General features: G+C 42.7%; 1 protein-coding gene and 1 long non-coding RNA gene across 4 annotated transcripts in view; one reads left to right on the top strand and one right to left on the bottom strand.

Moving 5' to 3' along the window:
* The window catches only part of HYAL2 (hyaluronidase 2), an 82,901-nt gene that overhangs the window by 18,183 nt on the left and 49,908 nt on the right, over positions 1-14,810 (bottom strand). Inside the window, exon 1 of one of the 2 annotated variants that reach the window (XM_056528346.1) lies at positions 5,536-5,739. The exons of the other annotated variant lie outside the window; for it this stretch is intronic. The gene's annotated coding sequence lies outside the window, so the exon portion shown is untranslated. Of the gene's footprint in view, positions 1-5,535; positions 5,740-14,810 lie in introns of those variants that run through there. 2 annotated transcript variants of the gene reach the window in all.
* On the top strand, positions 22-5,450 carry LOC130277627 (uncharacterized). 2 transcript variants are annotated; one of them, XR_008845498.1, is made up of 3 exons: positions 22-151; positions 3,948-4,156; positions 5,255-5,450. It is a non-coding gene; the product is annotated as an uncharacterized LOC130277627 (long non-coding RNA). The 2 variants fall into 2 exon arrangements; XR_008845497.1 differs by lacking the exon at positions 22-151 and adding an exon at positions 2,427-2,633.

Below are 14,810 nucleotides of genomic sequence, written 5' to 3'. Positions count from 1 at the left end.
TCCACTATTAGTGGGCGGAGTCCAAGATTAAAGGGACAGGCGCGCTGACAGTGAGAGCGTGTGAATGCAAGTTCTGCGGTCACAGCCGAAACTGCACTGCACCGCACCACACCGATCACGTGATTATGGAGCTACAGCGCTGCGCCTTCAGGTGACGGTCACGTGAGCAATGCTTGCAGTCGATATTTGTAACAGGACGAAGTTTTTTTTAAGGACAATCACTCCCATCCTTACAGATATAAAGCAGCCTTCTGAATGATGGGGGAGATTTATCAAAACCTGTCCACAGGAAAAGTTGCCCATAGCAACCAATCAGCTCGCTTCTTTCATTTTCAACAAGGCCACTGCAAAATGAAAGAAGCGATCTGATTGGTTGCTATGGGCAACTGGGCAACTTTTTCTCTGGACGGGTTTTGATAAATCTCCCCCTATATCACTACAGGACCCTGTGTTTTTTATTGTAAGGCTATACCTCAGTGTCTTCCACTCCAGCTGCTGCAAAACTACAACTCCATTTAAAGGGGTATTCCAGGAATAAAAAAAAAACAGGTCTTTTTTTCTTTCAAAGACAGTGTCCAGTCTCTACCTTAGGTGTGGTATTACAATTTGGCTCCATCCACTTCTATGGAACTGAGCTGCAGATCCACACCTAAACTGGAGACAAACAGGGAGAGGTCTTTGAAAGAAAAACGGCCTGTTTTTAAATTCTGGAATACCCCTTTAAGTCGATGGGATCTGTCGGGACCCAGTGGTGACTTGGTGGAGTCTGTTGATCTCCGACCTTTTTTGGGGCCTAAGAAGAACTGAACGGACCCTTAATTGATTGGAGCACAATGACAATGTGAACATAGTGTTAGGCTATGTTCACAGGCGCAGATATTCCAACGTCATCGGCAGAACATGCCGGCGCTAGGACCGCTCGGAAATGCGCAGTCTCATAGACCGCAATGCATTTCTGTTCAGACTCATGTTCAATGTTTTTGCATACACCTGAATCAGATGTATCTGGTGCGGACATTCTGTCATCTGCACAGTGGAGTTGTATCCCATGAAAAACAATGGGATTCTGCTGCTGTAGAATTTCCATGCAGATTTCTTCTGCAGAATTCCACATAGAAGTTCTGCCATGTGAACATACCCTGAGGCCATGTTCACATGGAGATTCTGCTGCAGCAGAGTCCCGTAGAATTCAACAGGATTCCTGTACACGCGGCAGAATTTCTGTGCCAGGTGTTTCCTTCATGGAAATTCCATTTTCCGTGTCCGCACAGAATATGCATAGCCGTCTATGAGACGGTGCATTACTGTGTGGCCATTCTGTCGTCTAAACATAGCCAAAGGGTGCGTTCCCACCTGGGGTATACGCAGCGTATTTCACACTGCGCAAAATTTACAGCAGCAGCAGGAAATACGCTGGGTATTCCTTGCTCACTATACACACAGGGCTTTCCGGTGGCAGCCCTACGTGTGCATTGAGTTTTGGAGGAGGAGCCGCGCGTCACAGTCACGCCGGCACACGGCCCCGCCTCCAAAACTCACTACACACATAGGGCTGCCGCCGGAAAGCCCAGTGTGTATAGTGAGCAAGGAATATGCAGCGTATTTCCCGCTGCTGCCGTAAATTTTGCGCATCGTGAAATACGCTGCGTATACGCCAAGTGGGAACGCACCCTTAGGCTAAAAAATTCTGGGGCCTAATGTCAAAATATGTTTTTGTTTTGCATAAAGTCTCCAAAATACTATGGGTGAATTTATCATTGTCTGTGCGTAGGTCATGTGCGTTTCCCCCACATTTATCCAACAGGTGCATAATCTTCATGAATAGCCAAGTAGCTTATCTGTACACAAGTTTCTAAGAGTGGTTCGGGCTGGTGTGAACTTGCGCAAAAAAATTTGAGTAAGCAAAATTTTTGTGACTATTGAAAAATATTGATAAATGAGTTGATAAATGCCTTAACACCACAGAAAGCTGGCCATTCCAGTTGTTTTCTTGAATGACTATAAATGAGTTGCACATTTAAAGGGGTACTCCGGTGGAATTTTTTTTTTCTGGTGCCAGAAAGTTAAACAGATTTGTAAATTACTTCTATTAAAAAAACGTAATCCTTCCAGTACTTACCAGCTGCTGTATACTACAGAGGAAGTTGTATAGTTCTTTACAGTCTGACCACAGTGGTCTCTGCTGACACCTCTGTCCAAGTCAGGAATAGCACACCTATCCTGCTCTGGACTGTTCCTGACATGGACAGAGGTGTCAGCAGAGAGCACTGTGGTCAGACTGAAAAGAACTTCCTGTGTAAGGATTCATATTTTTTAATTGAAGTGATTTACAAATCTGTTTAACTTTCTTGCACCAGTTGATTTAAAAAAAAAAAAATATTACACCGGAGTACCCCTTTAACCCAGTGAAAAATTCCCCCCAATTGTGTGGACATAGCCTTAGTCAAGTTTAGTAAGGCCTCCACCTGTGTATATCCTCCTGGTGTTTACTGATGATTTGCTCCCCAAGATGAGAGTTCACACCATGCTGTCATGTCTGGGGCTAACCAGAAGCAACCACCCTGCTGCTGGGAATGAGACAAGAGGTAATGAAGAAGCTCCTGGGCTGGAGGCAGCATAAGATACAGTCTGGGGTAAGAGGAAGCATTGGGGGGGGGGTGTTAGTTGGTGTCGGGGTGTACTCTGAATACTTCTCCTATCGTGTTTCTTAATATCTGATAAGTTGAAAGTCTCCATATATAGCAAGAACATTACAGGTCTCCAGGGGTCTCCTGCTGCAGCTGCCCCCACACCATCAATCATCAAGGCCCGGAGTCAATCAATACTGACCCCGCTAAGTGCTGCAAATATTAGTAATGTCCAGAACCCACAGATGAAAGAACATTAACCAGTCAGCTGCCACTTCCGGTGTCTAGTCACGCATCTGCCATTATGCATGTACTATCTATCCCTTATAGTCTAAGCTGGTACTTGTTTGACCCCTTAACCGGTAGCACTTCCTGGACCATCTACAAGATCTATATATCTAAAAGAGCTGAGGTTGAGCACATAATACTCTGTTTCACTGTTTTTGGGAAAGTTGATCAACAACTAACATGGCTGCCATAGACTTTACCATGGAAATTATCATCCAGTTTCTGAAACCCCTTAAATGGCCAATCTGTCAAGATCTACTGTTACATCCCCTAATGTACCACTACATACAGTATTTGGACAGGAAAACCTAACTGTGAAGTGTTAGAGGTATTACCATTTAAAATTGTTATTCTCTATCCAAAGGTAGGAGAATGTTATGATCGGTATGCCTCTTTAATGTCTGTGATGTCACCCAGATTTCTCAGAAACAAGGAAACATATGCCATATTGAAGCTGATACAGATCTTGTATAATTACTGGCTGGGGATTGTTTTGGATTTTGTCATAAATGCTCTTTAAGGGGGTGATAGTTGGGCATTGTTCCCCTCTTTGTTCCAGGTGTGTCAGGATTAGCCTTCACTAGGTTGGTTTGCGTCTGTTGCCCCTGACAGCTGGTTCTGCTCTGGCTCTGCCTCTACATGACTGTTATGTGTAGAATTTGCAGTGACTGTGACCTGTGACCCCCTCCACCATCTGCCCCGTCTGTTTTACAGAGACAAGTGTGACTGCACCATAATAGAGTGTGGACGCTGGCACAAACAAAGAAGACGCTGACACCCCCAACAATAGATGCTTTGTGGCACAGGGCAGATCACAGCAGTTGAACTTTAGAATGGCCCATGTCCTGCCAAGGGCCATGGTCAGTGTTATATCTATAATGGGACAGTTTGTAGAAGCTTATGTGCCACATAAGACCTCATTTTTGGAGCTAATTTTTGTCAATATGAACTAGGAGTGAAACTGAAATAGAAAGAAGCTATAATGGAAGCCATTCCAGGGTTTTGCTAAAACACTTATGTCTGAATCCTTAGGCCTCGTTCATAGACCGGAATCCGGTGGAAACATCCAGCTTGGAAATTCCATTGCAGCAGAGTTGCATTGTTTTCAATAGGATTCTGCTGTACCTTGCACACGATATAAAACATGTGTTGTGACAATTCCGATTCCAGCCTCATAAAAAAAAATTGACATTTTAATTCATCCGGAGGAATCTGCTCTAATAAGAGCTCTAGTAAGACAGGTGAGTTGGTGCTTGTTGCGAGCTGAATGTCCAGCCAGATATTCCTGCAAAAATGATGCAGTGCATACATACCCATTAATGTCCAAGGACCCAGCCTGCATACAATATGTTATATGCCATTCAGCAGAGTAGTTGTCCAGAGCAACTAATCACTTTTCAGAGGCCTATTTTAAACTGAAAGAAGCAATTTAATTGGCTGCTATGAGTAACTACTCCACTTATCCTTTGCACAAGGTTTGCTAAATCTGCTCCTATATACAGTATTTACAGAATTTGACATATTTCAGTAACCTTTCTTGCATAAAATAAAGTTATGTGTAATAATATGAAATGACAGGAAAAACGTATACATGAATGAACACATGAAGAACAGGAAGTGAATCAGTCGGCTCTAGGACGCCATCCCCGCAGATGGCAATGTATTCTACATGGATTTCACCTAAAGAATGAGATAACTCCCCCCCCCACCCCATAATGATTATGTATACCTTTTAGATGTAATCAAGTATAAGTCGGTTATACGGTCTCTTTGATTGGTGTTGTTATGTATATCTGAATTGTATACTGTAGTATTGGGGAAAAAAAAATAATAATAATAAAAAAAAAAATCCTGCCCCATTTAAAAAAAAAAAAAAAAAAATGACTCCTTCGGTTGCGGAATTTCAGTAGCAGAAGCCCTGTAGCTAAAAATTCCGTAGTGAGGACTGTGCAGCAAAACGCCATTGACATCAATGGGATTCTGCCACACTGAAATTATGCTTGGAAATTTCTTAATATGAATCTAGCCTCATAGTTGAGTCAACCTATGTATATCGTGTGTCACAACGCAACAGGATCTTGCATAGCTTTTTCTCCTGTGTTAAGAAATTGCGCAGTATTCATGGAGCAGAGAGCAACAAGTTTTTTTTTAGGCATAGACATTTTTTGGCATAGACATTTGTCTGGGCTTGCTGGGTGCTGATGCTAGACCTGATGGGGAGCCCTTTCGGCACTCGCTTCTCATTATGTTTTCATATGACAATAAATTATGTAATGATCGGATTGTTCCATTGTGTCAATCTCCACTCTGATATGAGAGCTCTCTTTCTTTTTCCCCAGACACTGCAGCTGTTGCTAAGTTTGGAGGCAGGAGGCCCAGCACCTTACTTTTAGAGATTAATTCCATTTACCTCCATCTATTAGGATACCAGGAAAAATCACATGGAATAGGAATCCTGAATGCATCCAGAAATGGAATCTGTCAGCAAGCCAGTGAATTAAACTAATAGCTGTAGTTGTGACACTTTCTAATAAACTCACATTTTCTCCTGTTTGTGGTCAGTAAATAGAAATATCCCCAGCTAATACTTCTCATGGCTCAAGGTGTGTTACAATGTTACCTGTGATTCCTGGCGCTGTCAGGCCTGCTGCGGATGTTTAGTGGTGTTGGTCCTGCAGGTGATGCCTGGTCCTGCCAGTCTTGCATTCGCTGTGTTTCACTTTGGTTGTCTTCCTCTCCCTGATTCTGTTGTTAATCCTGCCGGCTTTGCACTTGTGCTCTTCTCTTACCCTGTCCAGTCCTGCTTCCCTCTTTCCTTCCTGCCCTGTAGCCCCCACCCAAATGTCCGCTTATTTCCTCTGTTGAATGGAATAGGATGTTTTCCCATCTCTGCCCAGCAGCTCTGCTGACAAGAGTCGGTGTTTTTTTTTTCCCTCTCTCATGGGTGTGGGGATTACTTTATCATTATTATTGTACCATTCATACATTTCCCTGCCAGGCTCCTGCTTTTCCTTGTGAGGGTCTTGTGACAGGAGAAAGAGTGACGTGCACTGAGGCTGGAATCTGCTGACAGGTGAAATTCTCTCCCTCAGAACATTATGTATAGGAACCCTTTTGTTATCGCTTTCCTGTGACCCCCCCCCCCCTTCTCTTTAGAGGGGAAAGTCACCAGTGCTCCCATCAGTGAATGCTGATTTTGGGTGCAACTAAACCTCATTTCAGTACCTTGTATGCGACAGCTATTACAAAAAGTAGTGGGTCACAGGGGAACATCGGGTTAATACTACTCTGCCATGTAACACAAACCTTACTCAAACTACTACACCCAGCATCACCCTGATCATACTCTTCGCCCTAGTGACCACCACATACTCTTAGTATGCCCAGCCTTCACACACTAAAGAATTATTCAGTGATAAATCTTCTGTCACTGAGAAACCCAGCAGATTTGCAGGAAGAAATACCTCAGATAAACTTAAGAAAAAGCTAATTGGGATTTCTGGACAATGACTGAGAAGGGCAGCACGGACAACTTAATATTCCCTAACAATATCACCGTGTGACACAGTATAACCGTAAACCTGGGCATAACAGCTTCAGGGTCACACACCCACAGGCCTTAGTGCCAGCTTTGGAGGAATAGAAGGAAGTGTCCTGGGCAGAGCACCCAGCGGGCTCTGACACCCCACCCAACAGGGCAGGAAGGAAGTTGGGCTGAGCTAGGAGAAGGATCCACAACATTTAAAGATCAGGCAGAATGTTCTAGAATCCAGGGGTGGGGGGTAGCAGACAGGTTTAACCCATATACTTCTGGAGCTCTGCAGAATTTTGTTCAGGATGTATATTTGCACACAGGACAGCATAGTGTCTACAGTGATATAAGGCACAGCCCGGCATCACTACCTGACAATCATGACACAGAAAGTGTGACCCATACAAGGAGGCAGCTTGAAGCCTTTTTTTTTTTTTTAAGTTTGATGGACGTAATTTTGATGGGTCATAACGGCCAATAACTGATCCGGATGGACCCCATTATAATTATATGAGGTCCGTCTGGCGCCGTTATTTTCGCAGAGAAAAGCTGGAGAAAAAGACAGTGCAAGCACTATTTTTTCTCCGGCTTTCCTCGATCCTAAAATAATGGGCTTCACACTGCCGGAGACAACCGGCAGTATGAATGTAGCCTAACTGTGATAGCGTTTAATATAACTGGTGCAGCACAAGCAAAGTCTTGTGGCAAATGTTAGTCTTAGGGCCATGTGGTGGTAAATACTTTTGTATCAAGAAGGAGTGATACCTTATTGGCCAACAAATGTATCACTCCTAATACTTTAGTCCTTTTTGACACAAATGTATTTACCACCACATGGATTTTTCTAAATAACATGGTACAACATTATCTATTGCTGTGAATTATCCGTTTTAGAGGGGAAAGTTTAGAAAAAAGGAAAGACGGATTAGTAAAGAGTTATAAATGAACAATACATTAAACAAATTCTTCTCCACTGTATTCACTGAGGAAAATGAAATGTCAGGTGAAATACAGCGAGAAGGTAACCTCCCCAGTACAGGTCGCCTGTCTAATCCAGGAAGAAGCACAGTGCCGCCTTCAAAAAATCAAAATAGACAAATCGTGAGGTCCAGATGGCATTCACCCCGTGTTCTAAAGGAATTAAGTAATGTAATAGACAGACCCCTATTTTTAATATTCAGGGACTCTATAGTAACAGGGACTGTTCCCCAGGACTGGCGCATGGCAAATGTGGTGCCAATATTTAAAAGGGGTCAAAAGGTGACCCCAGGAATTATAGGCCTGTTAGTTTAACCTCTGTTGCATGTAAATTGTTTGAGGGTTTTCAAAGAGATGCTATTTTGGAGTATCTTGATTAAAATAAATGTATGACTCCATATCAGCATGGCTTTATGAGGGATCGGTCCTGTCAAACTATGAGGAGGTGAGCTACAGACTGGACCAGGGGCAATAGCTGGATGTCGTATACCTGGATTTTTCCAAAGCATTTGATATGGAGCCACATAAAAGGTTGGTGAATAAAATGAGAATGCTTGGACTGGGGGAAAATGTGTGCAAGTGGGTAAGTAACTGGCTCAATGATAGGAAACAGAGGGTGGTTATTAATGGTACTTATTCTGATGGGGTGACTGTTACTAGTGGGGTACCACAGGGGTCAGTCTTGGGTCCTGTTCTATTTAATATATTTATTAATGACCTTGTAGAGGGGTTAAATTGTAAAGTAGCAATCTTTGCAGATGATACTAAACTCTGTAAAGCAGTAAACACTATAGAGGACAGTGCACTGTTACAAATGGATCTGGATAGGTTGGAGGTTTGGGCTGGGAAGTGGCAGATGAGGTTCAACACTGATAAATGTAAGGTAATGCACATGGGGAGGAAAAATCTGGGCTGGGATTATGTATTAAATGGGAGAACGCTTGGGAAGACTGATGTGGAAAAGTACTTAGGAGTTTTAGTTAAAAGTAAATTTAGCTGTAGTGACCAGTGTCGGGCAGCTGCTGCCAAGGAAAATAAAATCATGGGGTGCATCAATAGGGGCATAGATGCCCACGACAAGGAAATAATTCTACCACTGTACAAATCACTAGTCAGACCACACATAATGTGTACAGTACTGGGCACCAGTGTACAAGATATAGTGGAGCTTGAGAGGGTTCAAAGACAGGTAATATGGGGAATGAGAGGACTACAGTACCCAGAAAGATTATCAGAATTAGGGTTATTTAGTTTAGAAAAAAGAAGGCTTAGGGGAGACCTAATAACTATGTATAAATATATCAGGGGACAGTACAGAGATCTCTCCCATGATCTATTTATACCCAGGACTGTATCTATAACAAGGTGCCCCCTTGTTATAGATACAGTCCTCTACGTCTTGAGGAAAGAAGGTTTCTACACCAGCACAGATGGGGGTTCTTTACTGTAAGAGCAGTGAGACTGTGGAATTCTCTGCCAGAGGAGAAGGTCATGGTGAACTCTGTAAAAGAATTTAAAAAGGGGTCTGGAGGCATTTTTGGAGAATAACATTCCAGGTTATGGATTCTAGATCTATATGGACAGAAGGTTGATCCTGGGATCTTCTGATGCCATATTTGGAGTCGGGAATGATTTTTTACCTCGAGTATGAGTTTTTTTTTTTTTTTTTGCCTTCCTCTGAATCAACTCATTAGGGTTATAGGTTGAACTTGATGGACTCTGGTCTTTTTTTGACCTTATGAACTATGTTACTAATAATAGTTTTATCTGCTTAAAAAAAGGAAAAGTATGTATTCAGATGGTGTTTTTGAGGTGCAGGTTATGTGAGTTTGCAAGTGTCTGAATATAGGGTGTGAAAAAATATATGCATGTGGCATGACTTCAAAATGGCAGCATGCTGCCCAGGACATGCTATCTGACATATTGCACATATAACATTACCACCTGTCATGTTATATAAAGAATGAAGAGATGTCCAGCGCAGGTTCCAAGCAATACGAAATAATTTATTCAGCAGTAACACGACATGATGACAGGTAGGTGACGCGTTTCAGCCACAATCTGCGGCCTTAGTCATATAACACATAACACATATGACTAAGGCCGCAGATTGTGGCTGAAACGCGTCACCTACCTATCATCATGTCGTGTTACTGCTGAATAAATTATTTCGTATTGCTTGGAACCTGCGCTGGACATCTCTTCATTCTTTATATTACTATACGAGTTGTGGTTCAGTCTCGTCCGAGACGCAGAAAGGGCGTACGAGTGAGCTGTGCCTAACACTTTGCACCTGTCATGTTGTAAATACAGCATAGCACAAGGTATCCCCTCAGTTTTGTGCCCTTATGATACTGGCAAATTATAGTAACAGTGAAGTTATTCTTTGGATAGATGACATTAGTATTTACTATTCGTTGACTCATTTACCACTATTCTTTGTAATAAAAGATAATTTATCTGTGAAAAAAGAAAACTGAAGCCAAACCGCAGAAAGAGGTCATGACTACACTTCTGTATCAAAGCTCCCATTCATAGCATGAGAAGGATAGACCAAAGGGATAATGTTTCTCCTTGAGGAGAGTGTCATAAAGATGTGTGGAGACTTATAAGCCATTCGTCCTCTACTGGGAATTCTGGGAAGAAAGGATATGTAAAGCAGCTCTCTTATGCCAACTTTTTAAGGTTCTTTTCGTCCCAGGGAAGGAGACATTGCACATACCGAACCCTGTGGCTACAAAATGAACATTTCATATTGTATTCTTTACTTCATGTAAGCGGCACTGAAGAAGTGGATCCGCTGAACCTGTGTGGATGATGGCGTGGGCCGGACCAGGGAGCAGAGTCTAAGGAGTCTAAGGTGCCGCTGGTATTCACCAGAGCCCGCCGTAAAGCGGGATCGACTTGCTGTGGCAGGTGGCACCCAGGTTGCTACCCCTGGCACAACTCATCCACACAGGCTGCCAAGGTGACACATGGCACTGGAAGGATAAAGCAAACTCATAGTCAGGGAAAGCAGAAGGTCAGGGAAGGCGGCACAGGAGCGTAGTCAGGAATGAAGCAAGGAGGTCAGAACACAGCAAGGCAATGCAGAACAAGAAAGCTTTCTTTTGGCTAATGAGCACAAAGATATGGCAAGGGGAAACAGGAAGTGCTGACATTTATAGTGTCAGCGAGCAGAAGTAACCAATTAAGGACGTATTGGCACTTTAAATCGCAGAGAGCCAGCGCACGTGCACTAGAGGGCGGCTACACACACGCTGGCGACCTGGGATAGCAGAGGAAGCAGGAGGCGTGTAACAGCCCGGCATTCCCATGCGGGCGCGTCCCGTGATGTGAACCACGGCACCGCCGGCAGAGGAGGACGGGACAGGAGAGCGCGCGCGCGACCAGCTAGTTGTAGCACTTCAATTGGGTAATATCTATTGCTGAAGTAAATATTAACCCCTTAAGGATGCAGGACGTAAATGTACGTCCTGGTGCGATGGTACTTAACGCACCAGGACATACATTTACATCCTGTGCATAACTGCGTGCATCGGAGCGATGCCCGTGTCATGCGCGGCTGTTCCTGGCTGCTGATCGCAGCCAGGGACCCGCCGGCAATGGCCGATGCCCGCGATCTCGCGGGCGTCCGCCATTAACCCCTCAGATGCCGGGATCAATACAGATCCCGGCATCTGCGGCAGTACGCGATTTCAATGAATGATCGGATCACCCGCAGCGCTGCTGCGGGGATCCGATCATTCAGAATGCTGCACGGAGGTCCCCTCACCTGCCTCTGTCCGGCGTCTTCTGCTCTGGTCTGAGATCGAGCAGACCAGAGCAGAAGATGACCAATAACACTGATCTGTTCTATGTCCTATACATAGAACAGATCAGTATTAGCAATCATGATATTGCTATGAATAGTCCCCTATGGGGACTATTCAAGTGTAAAAAAAAAATGTAAAAGTAAAAAAAAAATGTGAAAAATCCCCTCCCCCAATAAAAAGTAAAACGTCAGTTTTTTCCTATTTTACCCCCAAAAAGCGTAAAAAATAAATTTAATAGACATATTTGGTATGCGTAAATGTCCGAACTATTAAAATAAAATGTTAATGATCCCGTACGGTGAACGGCGTGAACGTAAAAAAAAAAAAGTCCAAAATTGCTACTTTTTTAATACATTTTATTAAAAAAAAAATATAAAAAATGTATTAAAAGTTTTTTATATGCAAATGTGGTATCAAAAAAAAGTACAGATCATGGCGCAAAAAATGAGCCCTCATACCGCCGCTAAAAAAGTTATAGGTCATCAAAATAAAGGGATTATAAACGTACTAATTTGGTTAAAAAGTTTGTGATTTTTTTTTTTTTTAAGCACAACAATAATATAAAAGTATGTAATAATGGGTATCATCTTAATCGTATTCACCCTCAGAATTAAAAACACATGTCATTTTTACCGTAAATTGTACGGCGTGAAAACGAAACCTTCCAAAATTTTCAAAGTTGCGTTTTTCTTTTTAATTTCCGCATAAAAATAGTGTTTTTTGGTTGTGCCATACATTTTATGATATAATGAGTGATGTCATTACAAAGGACAACTGGTCATGCAAAAACAAGCCTTCATACTAGTCTGGCGATGAAAATATAAAAGAGTTATGATTTTTAGAAGGCGAGGAGGAAAAAACGAAAACGTAAAAATTAAATTGTCTGAGTCCTTAAGGCCAAAATGGGCTGAGTCCTTAAGGGGTTAAAGGGCCAGTGTCCAGTCTCCTGTTAGTAAAGCTCCATCATTGTATTCTGAAATGTTCTGCTATTTTCTGAAAGACTTTAACAGAATTTGCTAAAACTGTCTAATTCTTAAACAGTACAACCTTAGATAGATGGTTTACAAATATGTCATATTTGTCCAAGTGTATCAGGCTGTAGAAGGATGTGAAAATAAAAAAAACAAAAACCCCAAGACCTATATGTCCAGAGAGGCCAATCTACTTGTCCCTTATGACAATCTACTTGTCTGTTAAGCCAAGTAATTTTCATAGATACACTAGAGGAGGGCCCTGCCTCTCCTCCTCTTCATTCACACATTAGTACGGAAAAGGCAGTGGCGGAGCTAGAGCATGGGACAGGTGAGTCAGTGTTATGGCTTACTTACATGAAGATCCCACTGCACCTTTTCCACCAGCCTCCTCTATCCACTGCGGTGACAGGGGCAGCCATTCCTGATCTGCTTGCCCAAAGCAGTGCTAATTTTAAGGAAAAAAAACTCACCTGCCTGGCACATGCAACTATTTATCCTGGACGTTGGGCGAAATACATTCTACCTCTTTGCTCTGTGTGATAAATCTGCTATTTATGAAGATTTTCAGGCCTAAGTTTAGACTAACTATTAGGGTACGTTCACACGCGCGGATTTTCGCAGCGTATTTAGCTGCAGATCCGCTGGTGAAGGCCACGCTGTATGCTGGCTTTATATGTGCCTTTTGGTAGCGGCAATACGCCGCTACGAGCAGACACAGTGCAGCGATGTGCGCGGCGTACTCGCACATCGCAGCCGCTCTCCCTGCTCTGAGCTAGGCAGAGAGCTCCCACGATGTGCGAGTATACTGTGACTCGCACATCGCAATGTGTCTGCAGGTAGCGGCGTATTGCCGCTACCAGCAGGCACATATAAAGCCAGCATAGAGCGGGCCTTCACCAGCGGATTTGCAGCATAAAATACGCTGTAAATCCGCACGTGTGAACGTACCCTTTGTGGGTTTACTTTAAACCAGAATAATGTGTCAAAATTTTGGCACTTTTTGATGCATGTTGTTACTGAAGCCACACCCCTTTTACAGAGGCCTTGCTTCTCTGTTGGACCCAGAAGAAAAGTATCTAAAAAGTTTCTTAAACTAATAATAAATGTGGTGCAAGTCATAAAAGACATTATTTTGTGCAAATTACCCCCGAATTCTGTTGCATTTTTTTCTAAAATTTTTATTAGATTTTTCAAGAAGTAGTTAAAAGCAATACAAAGTGCAAAAATTAAGTAAAGTTACATGTCAAAAAGAGTAGATATAACGGCAATTCTCAAACATAAGATGTGATTGTTATACCGCCTGCCCTGTCAACAGTCCATTACAAACAAGGATAACTCGGCTCTGTGATTACAAGAAACAAAGAAACTAATGACTTCACAAAGATGTTCAAATTGCATGAACAGCTAAGGCGAGTAGTGAAGAAGAAATCCGGAATTCCCAGAACTAACAGGACGACAGACAAGAGACACAAACACTACGGTAGGCAGACAAGAGATATATATAATAAAAATAAAAAAAGAGGGGGGGGGGGTGCTTTGCTCATCCGTATACAGAGGGAGGATGGCACTACAGAAAACGAGACTCAGGAGTAGGAGTCTAAATAAATTATTTATTGCTGCCAAGTTGCTTTGATGCCTTTATTCAATTTTATCATTTGTCATGATCCAATTGAATTTGAATCTGACCAAATGGAAAGGGACCAATTCATTTTTCCAGATAGTGGCTATGGCAATCTTGGCAGCTAGAAAAAATATAGACAAGTTTACGAACTCCTCCTAATAGCTTCCGGTGTTAGACCATTCAACAATGCTTGCTCCAGATTAGCCCTAGTGACCAAGTAGATGAGATAAGTGTGAATCGAAAAGCGTTGCACAGTCCCCCCATATGTGCAGCATGGTTCCCCTATGTTGCATCCTCAGAAGCATAGAGAGGAGGCTGAGGGAAACATCCTCGCCACTCTAGTCGGGAACGGGTACCATCTGAGTAAGACCTTCTAACCTGCCACTTGTAAAAGCACATTTATGGAGAGTTTGGAGGTAGTTAGGGTCATTTGGGCCCATTCTTTCTGTTCAAAGAGGTCTTGAACAGATCCAGCTCCCAGGCAGACATGTATGGGAGTTTACTAGAAGTCTTAAGAAGGTTGGAAAAAATAAAGAACCCTCACTATTAGAAGAACAAATGCACAAAGATTGCTAGTGAGTGTGACCTGTGATTTCAACATAATTTTTCTTAGGACCTTTAATAGGAGATTTGAGGGTAGCAGAAACACTCAGTGTCCGGAATAGCATAAAAAGTTTATAAATAATCAAGGTTTTAATACAAAATCAATTGATAAAGTCTCCTATGCAAAGAAAGCCCTTATTTGTCCACCAGGAGAATGCAAAGGACACTATACCCAGAGGTAAGTCTGGATTTTAAAACGGCAAGGTAGCTGGAGCATGTGGCGGCTGAAAGGAAGAACACGTTCTGATGCTGTCCCAAATCGCTAAAGATTGCGATAATTTAGACTACGTTTAGCAGCTATGTATTGCAGGAGATTATTGGGACCCTTGTAAACTTTCTCCTAAAGTAGATAAAGCAGTCACATAGGAGCAC

The sequence above is a fragment of the Hyla sarda genome, chromosome 6, assembly GCF_029499605.1.
Source record: "Hyla sarda isolate aHylSar1 chromosome 6, aHylSar1.hap1, whole genome shotgun sequence".
Taxonomy (NCBI): Eukaryota; Metazoa; Chordata; class Amphibia; order Anura; family Hylidae; genus Hyla; species Hyla sarda.
Note: the sequence above shows the minus strand (reverse complement) of the source record. Positions and strands in the feature narration are given on the sequence as shown.